We start from the raw sequence: 20,162 nt of genomic DNA on the forward strand, positions 1-20,162 counted from the left end.
TCAGAGATAGCTTCATCGCGGGAGATTCCAATAATTCTGAAAGCTTTGGTTTCAACAGCGTGAAGCCGAGCTAGGTGTGAGGCAGGAGCACCGGCCCATAGGGGAGAACAGTATTCCATTGAGCTGCGGATGAAAGCCTTGTATGTGGTGAGGAGCTCAGGTGTGCCGAGGAAGGACCAGCTTTGGCGGCCAGCTTGGAAATGTGGTTTTCCCAAGAAAGATCATGGCAGATAGTGAGACCCAAAAGCTTGAGCGACAGAACTTCTTGGAGAGGATTGTTGAGAAAGTAGATGGGAGGGTTGTCCAGTCGATCTTTTCGGAGAGACATAGTAAGAGTGTGAGATTTGTCAGGATTGAAAGACATGTTCCACTTGTTTGACCAGTCTGTGATTTTGTCCAAGTCTTCAGAGAGTGAGGAGGCTGCAGACTGCCGATCTGAGGGAAGAGGAATGGAGCGGCAGAGAGTGGAGTCATCAGCAAAGAGATAGAGAGGATTTTCAAGAGAGTCAGAGAGATCATTGATGAAGACCAGGAAAAGCACGGGGCCCAGAACACTGCCTTGGGGAACTCCAGCCTGAACAGGAAGAGGAGATGAGAGAAACCCATTCAGGGCCACACGTTGACGACGACTAGAGAGGAAGTCCGCCAGCCATGCGTGGAGATTTCCATGGATACCAAAGGAGGAGAGTTTGGTGAGCAGAGCGGGGTGCCAGACCGTGTCGAAGGCACGTGATATGTCGAGGGAGACAGCTCTAATTTCCTGTTTGGCATTGAGGACCTCCATCCATTGTTGAGACAGCAGAAGCAGCATGTCCAGAGTAGAGTGACCTGGTCTGAAACCAAATTGATGATCAGAGATCAAGCCATTGGAGAAGAGGAAAGATTTCATATCCGAAGCAATGATGGATTCCATGACTTTGCTGATAATTGGGAGAAGGCTGATTGGTCTGTAGTTGCTAGGATCTGTTTTTGCACCTTTTTTGTGCATAGCGGTGATGTTGGCTGATTTCCAAGCAGATGGCAGTTGACCTTGAGCAAAAGAGAGGGTGAAGAGGACAGACAGAGGGTGAGATAGAGCGGCAGAGCAGGATTTTAGGACCCGTGGGCTGATGCCGTCGGGTCCAGTTGCAGAATCAGAGTCGAGGGTTGACAGAAACTTTTCCACCTTGTCAGGAGGAAAGGACACGGAGTTCAGGAGCAGCAGGGTACGACTGGGTATGGTGGGTACAGAGAGGGATGGGTTTGGGACACAAGATTTAGAGGCAAACACAGAGTTGAGGCATTCAGCTTTTTCACGTGCGGAGTCAGCTGTGTAGCCGTTTGAGGTAAGGGAGGGGATGGAGGGGGAACAAACACCAGAAACGGATTTGACCAGACGCCACCAGGATTTGGAAGAGGGAGACAGATAAGAGAGTTCGGTCTTGAGAACGGAGAGATATTGTTTCCTAGCTCTCCTGAGGGTGGACACACACTTGTTTCGGGCTTTGTGAAAGGAAATGAAATTTCCTTCCGTTGGATTTGCTTTCCAGGAGACGAAGGCTAGTTGTTTCTGGGCAACAGCCTCACCACAAGATTCCGTGTACCATGGACGGGAGGAAGGGTATGACAACTAAAGACGAGATGGGATAAATCTGTGCATGAGAGAGAGCAATTTACTTTGGAAGAATTCCCAGGATGAGTTGATGTCAGAGGTGGTAGAGATGGGAGACCAGTCCAGATGATTGATGGCTGCTTGAAGACCGTGCCAGTTGGCCTGAGTGAAATGCCAGACTCGTCGACGCTGAGCAGGCTCCCTGAGGATGGTCAGAGAGATGTCCACTTTAACAAGGACATGATCAGATGATCCGTTTGGAGCAGAAGAAGAGCAGCAGACATTTTCAGGGAAGTTAGTCATAACCAAGTCCAGAAGAGAAGATGTTCCGTTGACTGAGATCCGGGTCGGGAAATTCTTCTTCACATCCGTGTCGCTTTTGTCTTTTCCATATTGAATATCTGTGGCACGATCCGGCCAACGTTCGGGAATCGGGTTAGTCGGGGTAACTGTTAGGCCGCGGTGCCATCCGCTCGGCAAACCAACATCCTTAACCGCGGGCCGTAACAAAATATATATATGTATTATCCAAGGGGACCACGAAGACCCCAGGGACAGCAAGGGCCGTCATATGGAAACGCCTATTGACGGGACGAATGCGGGCCGCCAAAGGAATGTCCATTGATAACAATGACCCCAGATGAGGAACCGACCTCGACGTTAGATGTAAATGGACAACCACTAAAATTCTTAGTGGATACTGGTGCGACTCGCAGTTGTATCAATAAGGGACAACTACCTACTTTGAAACCGACACACAAAAGCGTCCAAATCCAGGGCGTTTCAGGAAAATTAGAAGTTCTCCCCGTATCAAAAGAGGCCCGAGTAATGTTCGGACCGCTAGAAGCTAAGCATGCATTTCTCATGACCACTACTGCCCCAACTAATTTACTAGGACGGGATTTGCTGTGTCGATTAGGTTGTAACATTGCGTGCACCAAGGAAGGTGTATACGTCGACGTCAGAGAATCGAACCGTGATTTGTTAATGATGGCATTGCAGCGCGCCAGCCCCACCGTGTATTGGTGGCGGTTGGAGGAAGGGGCTTTAGCAACATGGACTCATGTGATCAACACGATTGGCGCGCAAACGCAAGAAATTCGTGATTGGCTAGAAGAACACCACATAGCCACAAAATTGAAATATAATCCGCCGCATTGCACCGCATGTTATGACGCGACTGGAAGCGATGATTATTATTTAGACATGGTTGCGGCAGCTTTAGAGGAAACCTCTGATCTTCAATTATCACACATATGGATTGGCCGAGAGGGCATTGGGATTACGGTAACCTTGTCGCCACGCCAGAGATCAAAGGCTAAGTACCCCGAGGGGATGGTAGCGCATGTTACCCTTAGCACCGCCAGAGGATGGCCATCCGAGAGCATTGGATGGATGATGGACCGACTGCGGAAAACGCCAGTAAGGCGTCGATACAATGTTGAACACCGAACGGTCCATGAGTTGGACAACAATGAAGGGTTCATAATTAATTTGGCACCTCAAGACAGACGAGTTCGATTTGAGATGGTGGAACTGCCACCCAAAGCGGCACATATGGTCAGGGCGGTCCCCACGACTCCAGGGGACTCCGATGGATTGCTCAACACCGTCACCCCGTCACTATGGGCGCAACACGAGAATGAAGTAGGGCGCATTAGGAATGCACCTCCGTTGGTGATTCCAATTAAAGAAGGGTTACCTTTACCACACATTCGGCAGTACCCACTTCGGCACGAGGCCGACGCAGGCATTTTTCCGGTGATAGAATCGCTCGTGCAGCAAGGAATAATAATCGAAACCAACAGCCCATGTAACTCCCCCATATTCCCAGTGCCAAAACCAATGACAGGAAAGTGGCGATTTGTGCAGGATTTGCGAGAGATTAATAAAATAATTCAGGGTATTCATCCGGTTGTACCAAATGCAGAAGTTTTGATGACTTCCATTCCGCCAGATGCTACACATTTTACAGTCATAGACTTGTGTTCCGCCTTCTTTTCAGTGCCAATAGCTCCAGAGTCCCAGTATCTCTTCGCTTTCACCTTCCGGGGGAGACAATTCACCTGGACAGTGCTTCCGCAGGGTTTCGCAAATAGCCCCACCTTGTTTTCACGAGCGCTGCACCGCGATCTCGCAGATGTCCAATTGGAAGGCGGCTCGGTGCTGTTGCAGTACATCGACGACTTATTAATCTGCTCTCCATCCCAGGCAGCCTGCGAGACGGATTCACTAGCGCTGTTAAATGCGCTAGCCGAGAAAGGCCACAAAGTAGGCCGGGAAAAATTGCAATTTGTGCGGGAGATAGTTACATACTTGGGACACGCGATTTCGCATGGGAGACGCGAGCTCAACGCGAGCCGGGCCACGGCCATCATGGAAACCCTGTTGCCTCGTACACAAAGGGAGGTGTTGCGATTTTTGGGAATGGCAGGGTATTGTCGTACATGGATAATTGACTATGCGTTATTAGCAAAACCTCTGTATGAGGCGACGAAAAACGACCAGCCACGGATGGTGAACTGGACGGACAATCGAATACGCTGCTACGAAGGACTCAAACGAGCCCTGGTAACGGCCCCAACGTTGGGCCTTCCCGATTATAAAAAGGCCTTCACACTTTTCACCCATGCAGTAGGGGGATTCACGCAATCCGTGTTAACTCAGACTCATGGAGATAAGGAACGTCCGGTAGCCTATTTCAGCAAAAAGCTTGATGCGGTAGAACAAGGCTTTCCGCTGTGTTTACAAGCCGTGGCGGCTGCCCGATACGCAGTTGAGCGGACGGCCGACATAGTAATGGGACATGCTGTCCTTTTACAGGTACCGCATTGCGTCCATACACTACTACAACAGCGAAACACACAGCACTTCACAGCCACTCGACTGATGCAATACGAAACGGCATTAATTATGGCACCCAACGTGACGGTGATGCGGTGTACCGTTCTTAACCCAGCGACACTTTTGCCAACAAAGGAGGAGGGAATCCCGCACGTTTGTACGGACGTCGTCCAATTAATATCAACAGTAAGGCCTGACTTACAGGACACACCGCTACAGGAAGCCGATCACACCTATTACGTCGATGGTTCAGCCAAACGGGCTTGGGACGGATCCCTGTTATCTGGGTACGCAGTATGCTCGGATACGGAGACGGTCGAAAGCGGCCGCCTCCCGCCCACCTGGTCAGCACAACAAGCTGAACTGTACGCACTCACGAGAGCGTGCGAAGTAAGCGAGGAAAAGGCAGTGACAATTTATACTGATTCGGCATACGCACACGGAGTGGTCCACGACAAAGGGGCCATATGGAAAATGAGAGGGTTCCTCACTTCAGCGGGAGCACTCATTAAAAATGGGGACTTAGTGCGTAATCTGCTTCATAGTATTATGCTTCCACGTGAAATAGCTGTAGTTAAATGCCGAGGTCACCAGCGTACAGACGACGCTGTGGCCCGTGGAAACGCCCGAGCCGACGAAGCAGCAGCACAAGCGGCAAACCAACAGATTGGGTATAATATGCCAGTAGTTACGCGCAAACAGGGCGCTAAAGCGACCGCCCAGACAGACGTTCCGACATCCGCACCTACAGAGTTCGATGTAATACAATTACAAGCCGCGGCCTCAAACGTAGAACATCAAGATTGGATTAAATTGGGAGCTCAGCGCCCCGCGGAAGGACAAATGTGGACGATTAATGACAAACCCGTGGCACCGCGAGCTTTATTGCCATGGTTGGCACGCATGGCGCATCAAAATGGCCATGTGTGCCATAGGGGGGTGATGAGGCAGGTCACTTCCACCTGGGCAGCACCAGGCCTTTCGGCTGCGGTTACCATGGTCTGTCGCTCGTGCGCTATATGTCAACGGCATAATAGGGGGGCACCCCCCAGACGCCGCCACAACGTGGGTCACCCGGCTCCCGTCGGGCCGTTCTGTCATATCCAGTTCGATTTTTTCAATTTACCGCCTTGTATGTCCTTTAAGCATGTATTGGTAGTGGTGGACATGTTCACCAAGTGGGTGGAGGCCTACCCATGCGTCAGGGCTGACGCTATAACGGTGGCCAAGTGCCTTTTGCGGCACTTTATATGTCGATTCGGTGTCCCGCAGAAAGTGTCATCCGATCAGGGCGGGCACTTCACAGGTGACGTCATTAAAGCCGTGTTAAAGGCCCTGGGAGTGATACAGTCGTTCCACTGTGTTTACTACCCGCAATCGGCGGGACTTGTAGAACGAACGAATGGCACACTGAAAGGTAAGTTGGCAAAGATTTGCGACGAGACAGGCCTCAAGTGGCCGGAGGCCCTTCCCTAGCGTTAATGAGCGTGCGCTCTACTCCAGGGCGCACCACTGGTCTCTCTCCGCACGAGATATTAATGGGTCGGCCCATGAGCTTGCCGGTATCGGCGCCAGTGGATATGGCAGCCCTTGAATTACCTATCATGGATGACATGCTTCTAAAGTTTTGCATAGGTCTATCCCATGTGGCGCGCAGCATACATGAACGTGTTCGGGAGGCCCTGCCGGAGCCAGCAAGCAAGCCTATCCACACCTTCGAGGCAGGAGATTACGTGCTGGTGAAGCATTTCACCCGTAAGACTGCGCTCGAACCAAGGTGGACGGGGCCATACCAAGTTCTTCTGATCACACCAACAGCGGTGTTTTGTGAGGGCAAGTCGTCCTGGGTACATGCCACACATTGTAAGTTGGCCATACCCACAAACACAGACACCTCAAACGCACCACTACAGATCGAGGATGCTGCACCACCGCCTGCTAGGGGTGGCAATCACACTTAGTTTAATATACCGCTTTGCCAGCACTGGGGACATGAGGGCATGGGCGAACACGGAGACATATGCATATGGCGACCAAACCATTAAGGTCTACCGGCAGAGAGTTATCTGGGGCCAGAGGCTAAAACAGGTGTCTGCAACAGGTGCATGGGATGCTAAGAGAGGTATTAGAGGACATTGGATTGACTTTAAATTGAAATGAAAATTGAAAGGGTGGATTAGGAAAATGAATTTGTTCAAATAATCGTGGCATCTGTGGGATGCAACAATTTGTGCCAGAATAGTGTATGGGAGCCGTCATCTGGGAAGCGTCGTTAAATGGCAGTAGGTTTAGACAGATATTGAAAGGGTTCGTGCAATGTCATTTTGGGGCTTATGGCTCGCCATTGTCCGTCTGCCAGTTATGGTGGGCAGAGGGAAGAGGGAGTGATACTGCTCTGGCCTCTTGCTCGGCAGAATTGAGTATTGCTGGTTTTACCCCGGTTCAAAATTGAGCTCTCGAGAGCTGATTAACATTAGGATGCATCTCTCAAGGGACCCCTGGGTGGTCTCGAGAGCTGAGGTGTGAAATATGATGACGTTGTCTTATGGACACTTTGTGAGTGGCTAGACACGTGCCTGAAAGGGGAAATTGTATTCATAACTCATGTGGGTCGTGTCTGAAGAAAAGGTTTAAAAGGAAGTGTGAAGAAGGTCATGGAAAGTGCAAAGATGATTGGAGTGGAAAGTCGAATCAGATGGATTATTTGTCAATGACAGGTGACTGCAGGAATTGATGAGAAAGTGGAGGAAAAGGTTATAAAAAGTTAATGGAAAAGGCAGGAAATAAAGGAAAGTGGTTAGTTATGGACTGTTGTTTCGTGATAAGAAGGTGATACAAGGGGTTGGCTTGCACGGGGGGGGGGGGGGGGGGGGGGAAATGGTTGGTAAATCATGTATTATTAGATGTAGGGAAGATGATTAAAAGGAAGGTATTTTCGGAAATTGGTGAAAGTAAATATGGCATTCGAATTTCCAGACACGACACAGGAAATGCGGCTATGAATAAGCCAACCATCTGAGAGATAAGGTAACTAAATGCCAATTGGTGGGACGGGGGGCTAGGAATTTGATCATGGTGTGTGTAAGAAAGTATTTTTCAGGATGGACAATGAAGAAACCGCCGTCGGAAGACCATGATCTTGACCATAGAGGCCGTCGACCTGAATGGGTCCTTCAACAAGGCAGATGTGACCGCGCTTCAGAATTTTGTATTGATTTTTGTGATGACTGTGATACTTGTGTTGAAAAATCCCTTGTGGGAACTGGCTGATGCCTGTATTGATTTTTGTGATGACTGTGACACTTGTGTGGGAAACCCCTTGCGTGTACTGGCTAACGCCTCTTATGTATTATGAATGATTGGCGAATAGTTAGTCTCGCATTAGTAATGGAACGAATTGGAAACGAAACCCGAATCGCAGAACTACAATTGGAAGACGAATTAGTGCATATGCGAACAATGGTGATGCAGAATCGAGTGGCTTTGGATATGTTGTTAGCAGAAAAGGGAGGAGTATGTGGGGTAATTGATGGAAAATGCTGCACATATATCCCAGATCACTCGGGAGGCATAGAGGCCTCAATCAGTCGGCTTAAGGCCGCGACCCAGGATCTCACGGATAGCCGAAAGGGAAGGGAAGAAGCCAATAATGTATGGTCCAGCATATCAGCCTGGTTCAGAGGATGGACAGGGGTCATTGTAAAATGGCTATTGACAGGCCTGGCCATAATCGTGGGAATCGTACTCACCGTAGTTATAATGAAATCCCTAATCATGATTTGTGTGAGAAAATGTTTCACAGGATGGACCCCATCCACCACCAACAACGGGATGTTACTTTCACTATATGGGAAGGATCCAAAGGCCATTGGTGAACCAGCCAACTCTATCGTCTCGGACCCCCACGATTGGGTTGATGGCCTCGACGTTTCGTGGCAAGAGGATGTGGCTTTAGGGATCTATGATTCCTGGCTTGAAATCGATGAACCTATTGATGCTTGGGATTCTGATAATGATTATGATTTTAGTTGGGATGTATACCTGTGATTTAGAAAGTGTAGGTTCTTTTAAGAGCTATTGCTATTATGCCAGCAGTGAGGAGCGGATGGCAAACATGTATCCGGGATATCCGGGAGAACCACCCTCACCACCACTTACACCACCCGTAACAACCACTTTGGGATCGTCTCAGCTTAAAACACCCAACACTTTGAATACTGACGTTGACACAGACTATGTGGAGATGGAGATTTGTGATTATGAGGAGATGGATATTGGTGATGACGAATGTGCATCCTTTTCTTCCACAGAGCAATCACATGTACAAGGCTTGATGGCATTGGACGTCGATTGTTTGCCCTAATTCGCGAGGACCACGCCTGCATAAGGAGGGCCCTAAATCTGGCTGGCAACCGGGTCGCACCTACGCCGCTGCGAGGGTGGATTCGGAATCCGGCCGGGCGGCAGCAATCTCTTAACCAGGCGCCGTCGTCGCGAATTATGGCTAACAATTTATGCGTTGAATGTTAGACGGCCAGTTAGGGCCGGTATCTCTCTTTGAGCATACGTGACGCTATGTCGTGCCTGGCATGTGACTAATTGGGATGCTGACCACTGGGGTATACGGTGTCTTTCCAAGGAGTTGTCTTGTAAAGACAAAGGAAGGAACTGTTAGCCATTAGGGTTTAAATCCCATGACTCAATTGATCATAACATCTGAAATTATATATCGTGCTTCTGAAAACTGATTTGAACTCAGCTGCAGGCAGAGGCGAGTGGACAAAATGTGGTTTCGAGGCTCGAGGTGCAGGGTGGATCCTTAGCCCAGTAAACAAGTCCTTGAATGTAGGTGCCAGACAGTAGATAAAATGCTCGCGACCCACGTACAGGGAAAACATGTCGCCAAACGCCTCCTTCACGAAGGGAATAATTAATTATATATCTTTGTAGTTTCTAGTATGTCTCCTAAATCAAGGATGTAACCAACCTTGGAAAGAAATATAGACATTACACATCCTTTGATAGTTATTGTATTCAGCATGTGTATCCAATCATTCATCTACCATTTAGCCTAGTGTATGAGAATATTTTCTTCGGCCTGCGCTCGGGTCTGATATGTTTAGATAAAGAGCCAAAAAGGCTCAGCCTATCCTATGCTTACATCTTTTTGTCTAAGTTTGGCCTTCTTCAGGAAGGGACGAGGGAAGGTGGGTCTTTATGGCCCAGGTTTGCTTTGTCTGTAGCGCAGATTCTTGTCTGATATTTTGCTATATATGAAATGTCTTTTTGCTTATTTTGTAGCGAGTGTCTTGAGGAATTGCCCGCTGCGTGTTAGGCGGTGCATTCTCGAGCCTTGCTCCACACTGTGTGTTTGTAATCGATTTTATTAAACATTGTTGCTCTGATCTTCTTCTTCTTCCTTCCCTTGAGGTCTTCGACCGACATATATATATATATATATGTATATATGTATATATGTATATATATATATGTATATATATATATATATATGTATATATATATATATATATATGTATATATATATATATATGTATATATATATATATATATGTATATATATATATATATATGTATATATATATATATATATATATATATATATATATATGTATATATATATATATATATATATATATATATATATATATATATATATATGTATATATATATATATATATACATATATGTATATATATATATATATGTATATATATAAGGGTGGGCTTCAAAAAAGCAAAATGCAGATTTTCTCCGGGACATGGTCTATTGTTGTTCGTTTTGGTGTCAAAGGAAACCACACCAAATGTGAATGGAATCCAATAATATTTAGGGGTGCCACATCAGTGATGAATTTTCCCCCATGCAAAAATAGGAATTCCCATTTTTTGGGCTGTATATACACAAAATAAATACATAATTATATATATACATTAAATATAATATTAAAAATAAATATATAGTAAATATACATTAAATAATAAATATACATAAATACACATTATACATTATATATATACAATATATTATACATACAGTTTTGAGACTTCCTATGATCACTATCTGGGCAATTTTCATGCATGTTTTGTACAGGTTCCCGGGGTCAGGGGTACGCTTTTTTAGTGTGTAATATGTAGGCCTAACTTATTGACTGTGGCTCTTTTGTAGAGAGTGACCCTGTGGAGTAAGAATTAACAGGATTTTACCCACATTCTTGCTTATTTTGCAGATATGGCATGTGCTAGTACCAGTGTTTCATTGAAAACTCGGGCTCAGGATAATGTGTATCTCATTGGGTCCACTTCTGGAGATGCCATCAAAGGTGCCAAGCTCCCGACTGTGCATCAATCTCTTGTCCTGTTTTTTCATCACCTGAAGAAGGAGAATCGCACTGCCCGGGAGAGTGCAACCCTCACCATTGAAGAGGTTGTGAAGTTCTGGGAAAAAGCTCACCTACCTACAACGACGAAGCAGCACTGCATCCATCGTTTGGAGAGGCTATATGAAGAATGGAGGAGCCTCCAAAAAGGTGCAAAGCGGGGTGGTGCGACCCAAGAGAAAAAGGAAGCATCCTTCAAGGCCTCCTTGGAGAAGACGTTTGATCTTAGGCATGCAGATTCGGAGGCCATAATCACCAACCCCGAGGACAGGAAGTTTCTTCACGATCAATTCTCAGAGAGGAAGGCTTCAATGGGATCTGTAGACACTGTGTTGGAAGCAAAAACGTTCTTGTGTGTTTGAAAGATCAGCAGCCACGAGATGATTATCGTGAACTCCTAGAACTGACTGTCATCTACATGGGAGGAATCCCACCTCGTGGAATCCGGATCATGGCTCCAGGAGCAATGCACAGAGCCAGATGGATGGCAAAAGCACTATATTCACTACAGGTGTTCATGTTTCGGTCAGAGTTCCACTTGACACTTCGAGAGGCGAGAGAACTCCGAGCCTTCAACATTTTTGTCTGCCTTGTGTATGTACAGGCTTGGTTTCGGGCTCCACAAGCTATTGAGGCTCCCCTGAATGACATTAACCTCTTCAAGAAGTTGGAAAAGTTTGAACAAATCAATCAGAAGATGGCTCAGGCAGCCTTGAAGGCACTTGGCCGCCACACGTGGTACATGAGCCCAGTACTAGTGGCATTTGCATTCTTTGACACCAGAATTGACAAAGAAAGCAAGATCAATATGATTGAAGCATTGAAAAATGACGGTGAAAACCCCTCTCCAAAGAGACCAGCTATCAAACGAGGAACCGCCCTGTCAATCGCTGGCCTCATAACAAAACACACCAAGCATTTCTTCAGCATCCTAGGGACCCCAACTGATTGGATGGATAAGGATCCTGGTTCATGGGAGCAGGAAACCAGCTTTCAGGAAGCAAAGAAAGCCGCCAGTGGCTTAGTCGTGGTGAACGACAGGGCAGAAAGGGGTGTCGCATTGATACAAGACTACAATAAGCTCCTTACAAAGGATGAAGAGCAAAAGCAAGCTCTGCTCCAAGTTGTTGCTGCTCACAGGAAGATGTACCCCGATGCCAAGAAGGCAACAGTGGTGAAACAGGCCCAGAAATAGGAGTTACATTTCTCATTATATTTGGGTTTTTTAATATTATGTGATATGGTGTCTCTTCATTTTATGAACTGAACATTTGGATTGTTATCATTGAATTTGAGTTTTCATAGCAATATAGTGCTATTTGTGCAGCTATTGTAACTTGTGTTTGCTAGAATACAAAGAAAGTGAGTGGAGGGTGGATTTTCATAAAACAAACTTCTGGTTTTGCTTTCGATCCATATATAGAAAAGTTTTGTAGACACCTTTAGTTTGAAGGCTGATGTGGCACCCCGAAATAAAATCAGATTGCTTTCATATTTGGTGTCTTTTCATTTTGGAACAGAAGGAACAACATAAAGCCATGTCCCAGTAAATATGTAAATAAAATTATTTTGAGCACCACCCTAATATATATATATATATATATACAGTCACGTGAAAAAGTAAGTACACCCCATGTAAAGTTTTGACTTTTTCAACATATTTCAACATACAGCTATTTGATCTTCATTTCACCAATATTGATAGATAAAGGTGATATAATATAACAAATATCATGAAACATTTACATTTTGTAGTCCATTGTATAATTTAAATAAACATAAATGCAAATTTCGCATGTGGAAAAAGTAAGTACACCCCAACATTTATCACTACTTCAAATACCTAAAATTAGAATCAGGTGCACCAGCTCAGGTGCAAATGATTAGAACATCGTGAGAGGATCTTGGAGGAACCTGTCTTATTTAAACCTCAGACATTTAGTTTGGTTTGCCCTTTGTTGTTGAAGTGTGCAGCGTCACCATGCATAGATCAAAAGAGCTCTCTGAGGCCTTCAGAAAGAAGGTTAGATGCCTACGAGTCTGGGAAGGGATTTAAAAAGATTTCCAAACAATTCGAAATCAATCATTCGACTGTCCGGAATATCATCTACAGGTGGAGAAGATTCCAAACAACTGCCAACTTGTTCAGGCCAGGCCGCCCCAGCAAGTTCAGCCCGAGAGCAGACCGCAAGATGCTGAAAGAAGTCTCTAAGAACCCCAGAATGTCATCACGGGACCTACAGGTAGCTCTTGCCACTGTTGATGTCAAAGTGCATGAGTCAACCATAAGAAAGAGGCTGCACAAATTTGATCTACATGGGAGGTGTGCCAGGAGGAAACATTTGCTGTCCAGAAAAAACATTAGGGGGCAAGACTAAAGTTTGCCAATGAACACCTCGGCAAAGACCGGCACTTCTGGAACAATGTGCTCTGGACAGATGAGTCAAAGGTAGGGCTATTTGGCCACAGTACCAGAAGACATGTTTGGCGAAAACCAAAGACAGCATTTGACCACAAGAACCTGATACCAACTGTAAAGCATGGTGGTGGAAATATTATGGTCTGGGGCAGCTTTGCTGCATCAGGGCCTGGGCAGCTCACCATCATAGAATCCACTATGAATTCTTCATTGTACCAGAGGGTGCTTGAGGATAATGTGAGGCCATCTGTCAGAAAGTTGAAGCTCAACCGAAGGTGGACATTGCAACATGACAATGACCCTAAACATACCAGTAAATCCACCAAGGAATGGCTGAAAAGAAAGAAATTGAGGGTTCTGGAATGGCCACATCAAAGCCCGGATTTAAATCCGATCGAGATGTTGTGGGGGGATTTGAAACAAGCTGTGCAAGCAAGAAACCCCTCAAACATCGCACAGCTGAAAGAATTCTGCATGGAGGAGTGGGCAAAAATTTCTCCCAGTCGATGTCAGAGACTGGTAGACAGTTATAAGAAACGCCTACTTGAGGTTGTTTCTGCCAAAGGGGGCAATACCACCTATTAGAGCCAAGGGTGTACTTACTTTTTCCACATGCGAAATTTGCATTTATGTTTATTTAAATTATACAATGGACTACAAAATGTAAATGTTTCATGATATTTGTTATATTATATCACCTTTATCTATCAATATTGTTGAAATGAAGATCAAATAGCTGTATGTTGAAATATGTTGAAAAAGTCAAAACTTTACATGGAGTGTACTTACTTTTTCACGTGACTGTACAGTCGCTGCTTTGACGCCGCCCCACCCCGACCCCACGCTCCTCCCTCTTAGGCCTACCTCGTGTTACTCGACTAGTGAGCGAACAAAGGGCAGCGAATGCTGCTGGCAGCCAAAGCATAACAAATGCTGCGGGTAGCCAAAGCGTAACAAACTGAGGGGGTCAGCGAAATGGGGCGCGGGATCAATTATGCCCATGGAGGTGGAACTTGGAGGGTGGATGCAAAATGCAAGGGACCTAAACTCGTCTTTACACAACGCAGATATTACTGGGGGAAATGGCCTATACTTACACATACTATGACATAACTAATACTCTGAGGTGGCCTACGTGTTGCTCGTGGACTAACTATGGGGGGAAACCCTTTAACCTTTAATGATCAATATGTGCCAATCTCAAAACCGTCGCACTGCCCCCCTCCCTTGCCACACTCGTCCCCGAGTCGAACCCACACAGGTGAGAACGACCGGTTTTGAGAAAGGTTTGGGACTACTCTGTTGGGACACTTACATGTGGTTTCCCTCTACATTTAATCTAATACCCTGTGTGTGACAGTTTTACAACACGAGATGTGTCCCACCTACTGCGTTGTGTACTAACTAACAGACTCACACCCACAGCTAACCGAATTGCGGAATTGATTCTCAAACTAAACATAATGCCGGTGGGGAGCATGTTATTTACAACACTAAGCTAATTATTTACATCTCTATAACCCAGGACCTGTTCTTTTGTGGGAAAGAAATTTGGAGGGGAGAAAACACAATGGAATGCACCAATACACAAAAATGCACAATCACCATTCAAATGTCATATTTGATGCTTGGCTGCTGCTTGGCTGCTTCTTCTTGCTTCCTGCTTCGTCTTCGGTGTGCCATAATAAAAACTTGAAGGTCTTCTTTCCTGACACACCAGAATATACTGTACAAACTGTGTTCGTTTTTATCTGCCAGCAGGGCCAATCTTAGGTGGTCCGACTGCGTGACATCGACGCCACTTAGAACCAGTGGTCCGCATGTGCAAGGTAACGTTTGCAGCAAATGTCTGCTCAGCAAAGATGCCAGGCCACACAGAACGTGTGGTCCATAAGGTGTATTGGTGCAGCAAAAGGTAGCAGGGGCGCCGCAGCACATGTGTAGCCAGTTGCAGCTGCACAGTTCAGGGTTCCTGCACACTCCCCTCCAAAATGGGTCCATGGGTGGGGAGGAAGACAAAGCACAATTAGCAGAGGAAAGGACGCAAAGGTACACATCAAAGGAAGGCAATGCAACATGAGGGGCGCGGAAGAACGAGCAGAGAAAGCTCGTCCCTAACCGTTCGTAACCCCCCATGTCAGCCTACACTACCCTTGCCCTTCCCTGTATTTACAAATTCGTCACTACGTTCTGTCTCCCATACCCCCCTCTAAACCAAATTCGTCTTCCAATCCCTCCCAAGAAGGAAGAGATGGAATAAACACAATGTCACATTCACGTCGAGATGCGTCTTTACCATCCAAATCATTTACAAAGCCTGGTGTGGAGTTCCGTCTCTCTGGTGAGTGGATGTGGATGTTGCGCAGAGATTCCTCATCCTAACTATACTCTAATAACATTAACTCAGTTACACTACCCGGGGTCTTGCCCTGCCAATTCAATTGGCCATCGTTACTCTATGTGGTTCTAAAAACCAATTCCCATTGACCCACCCTGTGGTGCCCATGAATTTGGGTCTCACTCCCCAATTTTTCAATCTGTGCCTTTGCACAATTTCGGGGCTGGGTCATGTGGCTCCACCAGCAGGTCTACCTACCTGCGCACCTCCGCCACTGAAGTCGCCACCCGAGCTTACCTTGCTCCTTGCGACTACCCTAAATTGGGGAAGGCCCCTCCAGGCTCTCTCACCCCTCTGATGCCCTCTCTGGCATTGGGCTACCCGGGTCCTTTCCTAGGATCCTTGGGCCCCACTGAACACTACACTGACTCTAACTGGCTCCCAGAGCCTACCTGCAGCCTCACCTGGCCGACAGACTACCAGTGGCGGAGTGCCGTAACTACAAATGGTAACGCAACTACCACAACCCCCAAGGAATTGGAGCCACATGCAACTGAAACTCCGAGGGAGTTGGTGACGTAATGTCATGTTCAATGACCATAACTCCCAACTGGTATCGTTCCGAGCATAACCCCCAAGGGATTCGAACTGCATGCAATTGGAACCCCAAGGGAATTGGTTACTCCGGACACCAATTTGGACAATTATGGTCAATAACCATAACTACAAATTAAACCACATGCCCAGCCATGTCACTGACTCATGCACCCATCCAAGCACTTCACTGCTACTTCCTGCACCACAGATGTCAATATCCAACAATTTACCTAAACCCTCTACCTAACTTTAAACTACCCTCCCCGGGTATTCGTGAAGGGGGTCCATCTTCCCCCAACCACTCCTTCGCACCATGCACTCCACACCACTCATTCCACACACCAAATATTCCCCACTTGCACACCATGCAAGTCCATTCACTCAACACAATTCCACTTGTCCTCAATACACCACTTATACACTTCTACACACACACACAGCATCATCTAACTAACTACTTCCCTCTAAAACTCGTGCTTTCCCGTCTTCCTTTACACCAAGCACTCCCACGTCATTATCATCCTTCTAATCTCTCGACGTCCCCTCTACCTGTACAAAGGTCTCTACTTAAATCTCATGTCTCCTATTGTCATTTCTAAATCCCTAACAATATCCTAGCCTGCCCTCGGCTAGTTTTTACTGCCACCCCATAATCTATAGCTCATGTGCCCCAAATAAAAAGAATGGTAAAGCTACCATTCGCCAACATCATTGCTAATCATCCGCTATACTGGAGCCTCTCGGTGCGGAAATACATTTTCGTCCTCACAGCTCGGCTTCGAAAAGCCGAGCAATGCATGCGGGTGGTTTGTCTCCTGTTGGTTGAGTCCGCCCGGCATTTTCGATTCAGGGGAGGAGGCATACTTGGGCCTAGGTTCCAGGCGCCATCCCTGCGCGGAGCCTTTCGGTCCCCGGCACGATGGCCCAACCTCCCCCGGTCGGAGCACCGCGCCCGCCAGGGGGTGAGGTTCCGATCTCTCCTACCCCCCCTCGAATCATGCCGATCGCCTTTCCTGCCCAGGCGCGGCACCGACCATACAGGGCGGGGCCCGGCACGAATCGTGCACAGCGCTCCTTGCGAGACCGCCGCGGCAACGATCCCCGCCGGTCCCCGCAGCACACAAAGCACCCAGCGCACCGAAGGCTCGAGTCGGCTATACGTCGCACGACGCGCTAACCCCCGGTCTGGGTCGATGCTTGAGCCGCATTCTCACACCCACACGCGACCCGCTCCTTACTCGCACACTGAGGCGCTCCAGCGCCTCTCATACACCCCATGCCTTCTGTTACCGCACCCTCTCATGCATTCTCTTCTCGTGCACACTCAGGTGCACACCACCCAGGCGCACTCACGCCACTCACACACTCCATTATTACACATCCTCGCGCACCCCCTGGCGCACTCATTCTACTCGCACACTTCGTTACACACTCAGCCATCGCACACCCTCGTGCACACTCTCTGGTTACATCCTCTAACACCCACGGGTGTGCACTCCTGCACACACCCAATCATCACCGCACACTTACCCACGGGTGTGCAATCTCTTGTTGCACACCCAATCACATGCTCTGGTGTGCACTCCCGCACACTCTCAACACGCTCTGGTGTGCATCCGCTGTCATGCTCCTCGTCCATTGCACACTCTATCGCACTCCGTTCCACACTCTTCCCACATACACTCCGTTGTACATTCTTCCTCGCACTCTGTAACACACTCTCCTGTTACACACTCACGCTCCGGTGCCATTCGCACACGCGCGCCATTCACTCTCGCACATCGCACCACGGACCTTCCACGAGCGCCCGGGTTACGTCGCGATCCCAAGCGCGCCAAAAATGTTTTCGCGCCAAACATTTCTGCGCCAAACATTTTCGCGCCATACACGCTCCCACTCACCTTCGGGACCCTTTTCCACAGAAGCACCTGCAAGCTTTCATTGGGGTTAGGCAGCACGGCATCACAATGCGAACACGGACTTTGCACATATTCCATTTCTTCCTTCGATTTAATCTCTAATTCTGCCTTCTCTTTGGCCCCAATTTCAACTATTTCTTTTATTTCAATTATTTCTAGCTCAACGACCGCCGGTGCACATAACATAAAATTTTCCAATTCGGCGGCCGTCGGCTTTTCCAAACCCTGAGTCGCGATTTCTATTCCGGTCAACTTAACTGCGCTCTGGTCAAACTCGCTTTCCATGCGTTCCTCACCCTGCTTTACCTCGTCGCGTACCAATGCGACCTCTTCGCTCAACCCGCGCCTTATGTCCTCCCCCATTTCTTCTATCTCCCTCTTAGATGCCACCCTCATTTGTTCCAATTCGTTCTTTTGGGCGTCCATTTTGCTTTCCAATTTATTTAACCCGTCTTTCATTTCTCTCATTTCTGCCCTTGATTTGTCCCCCTCTACTTTCAATTGGTTATTTTGCACATCCATCTTTTTTTCTTGGATGTCCATTCTCCCATTTAATTTGTTTATGTCATTATTTTAGGCGTCAATTATTTCCCTCTTTGATTTGTCACTCCGGGCATCCAATTTTTCAGTCAATTTACCTAATTCTTCTCCCATATATGCCCTGAGTTGCATCATAAAAAGGCCCATATCTATTGGCGCTGCGGGCTCGGCCCTCGCCACCACGTGCGAGGCGCCGCCATTTTCTTCCCCTGCTACCTCTGCTATCGCACCCTCATCAATTGCCTCTTCCATTTCTTCTAATTCTTCCCGGGGGTCCTGGGTTATTACCTCTTCTCCCTCGACCTCATCATTGACCCCCAACGGCATTTGACCGTCTTGGCTAGCCATGGCACGAATTTAATTTGGATGTTATACTAAATTTTGGTCGCTCATAATTTTGGCCAAATTTGTCCAAAGAAATTTTGGTTTGGCAAGGGGGGACTAGTCCCCTTGTCTTTGACTGGCCGACGGGACCCGGGACCTATGACGTCCTTCCCGGACAGCGCGAAATAGGGTCGTAGGACTAGAATCACTATTACCCAATTACTCGCGCTGCCCAGAAAAGAGGAAATTAGCCCAGCACGAATCACGCGTGCTGAGACGCCGAGCGGTGCGTACACGCGATCCGTGCCATTTAGTTGGTGAACCCGGTTCTAGCGATCCTACTCGTACCATGCTTAGCCAATGGAGAAATCACAGAGGCGATCGAATTGGGAAGAAAGGAGTAACAGGATTTATTTACACTATTTACAATGATCCCAGAAAAGAGGGCACAGTGCAGCCTTAAAAACAGTCTTAACTTAATCCCCAGGACAAACGGGCCCGTCTCACACACAGACACACTCACACAGGGTTTGCAGATGCAGGATGACGTTCACCACGTTCAGCGATGGCTCTCGTGCAGCTCCCTCCGGCCTCTGGTTCGTCCCGGGCAGATTGTAAGTCGAGGGGCAGGAGCTCTCCGCGTGTCGTTTGGCGCACACGGGATAATACGGGGCGAACGGTAGGGTCTGGGCTCTGGCAGTTGGCGGTTAGCACTGGCGGTTATTGCCGCGTTCACTCACGTGGCTGAACAGGCGATCTTCGCCACCGGCGCGTCTGGCTGCCTTTCCTTCGGCGCGTACGTAATACTGAGATATAGCGCAATGCCTCCAAAGCGAGCGCTGTGAATCACGTTCTTCACAGTCCTCTCGCGTGCGCTCTCCCCTTGCGAGTTCTCTCGTGCCAATCAGTCCTCCTCGTTCTCCCTCGTGCTCTCTCTCACAAGTCCTGACAAAGTCCTGTTCACCACTCTTCGTAAGTCCCCAAAGTTCTGCGAGTCAGTCCTCGTAAGTCCTTTGTCCAGTGACTTTTATAGGCACGCCCCACGAACCTTCTAGCACTTACCAGACGCGCCTTACCACGCCCTATCACGCCATGCCCTTCGAGCACTGGTTGGCTGGTGGCCCTTACCGTCATCGCCTCTGAAGCGCTGCTTTAACGCCGCCCCACCCCGACCCCGCGCTCCTCCCTCTTAG

At 47.7% G+C, this 20,162-nt stretch overlaps 1 protein-coding gene and 1 long non-coding RNA gene across 4 annotated transcripts in view; one reads left to right on the forward strand and one right to left on the reverse strand.

Moving 5' to 3' along the window:
* LOC137432048 (microtubule-associated protein RP/EB family member 3-like) overlaps positions 1-20,162 on the reverse strand; it is a 97,936-nt gene that overhangs the window by 56,897 nt on the left and 20,877 nt on the right. The gene's annotated exons all lie outside the window — the stretch shown is intronic.
* Positions 8,480-9,840, forward strand: LOC144893150 (uncharacterized). The gene is made up of 2 exons (XR_013624212.1): positions 8,480-8,600; positions 8,746-9,840. It is a non-coding gene; the product is annotated as an uncharacterized LOC144893150 (long non-coding RNA).

The sequence above is a fragment of the Myxine glutinosa genome, chromosome 8 (genome assembly GCF_964187855.1).
Source record: "Myxine glutinosa chromosome 8, kmMyxGlut1.1, whole genome shotgun sequence".
In the NCBI taxonomy this organism is placed as follows: domain Eukaryota; kingdom Metazoa; phylum Chordata; class Myxini; order Myxiniformes; family Myxinidae; genus Myxine; species Myxine glutinosa.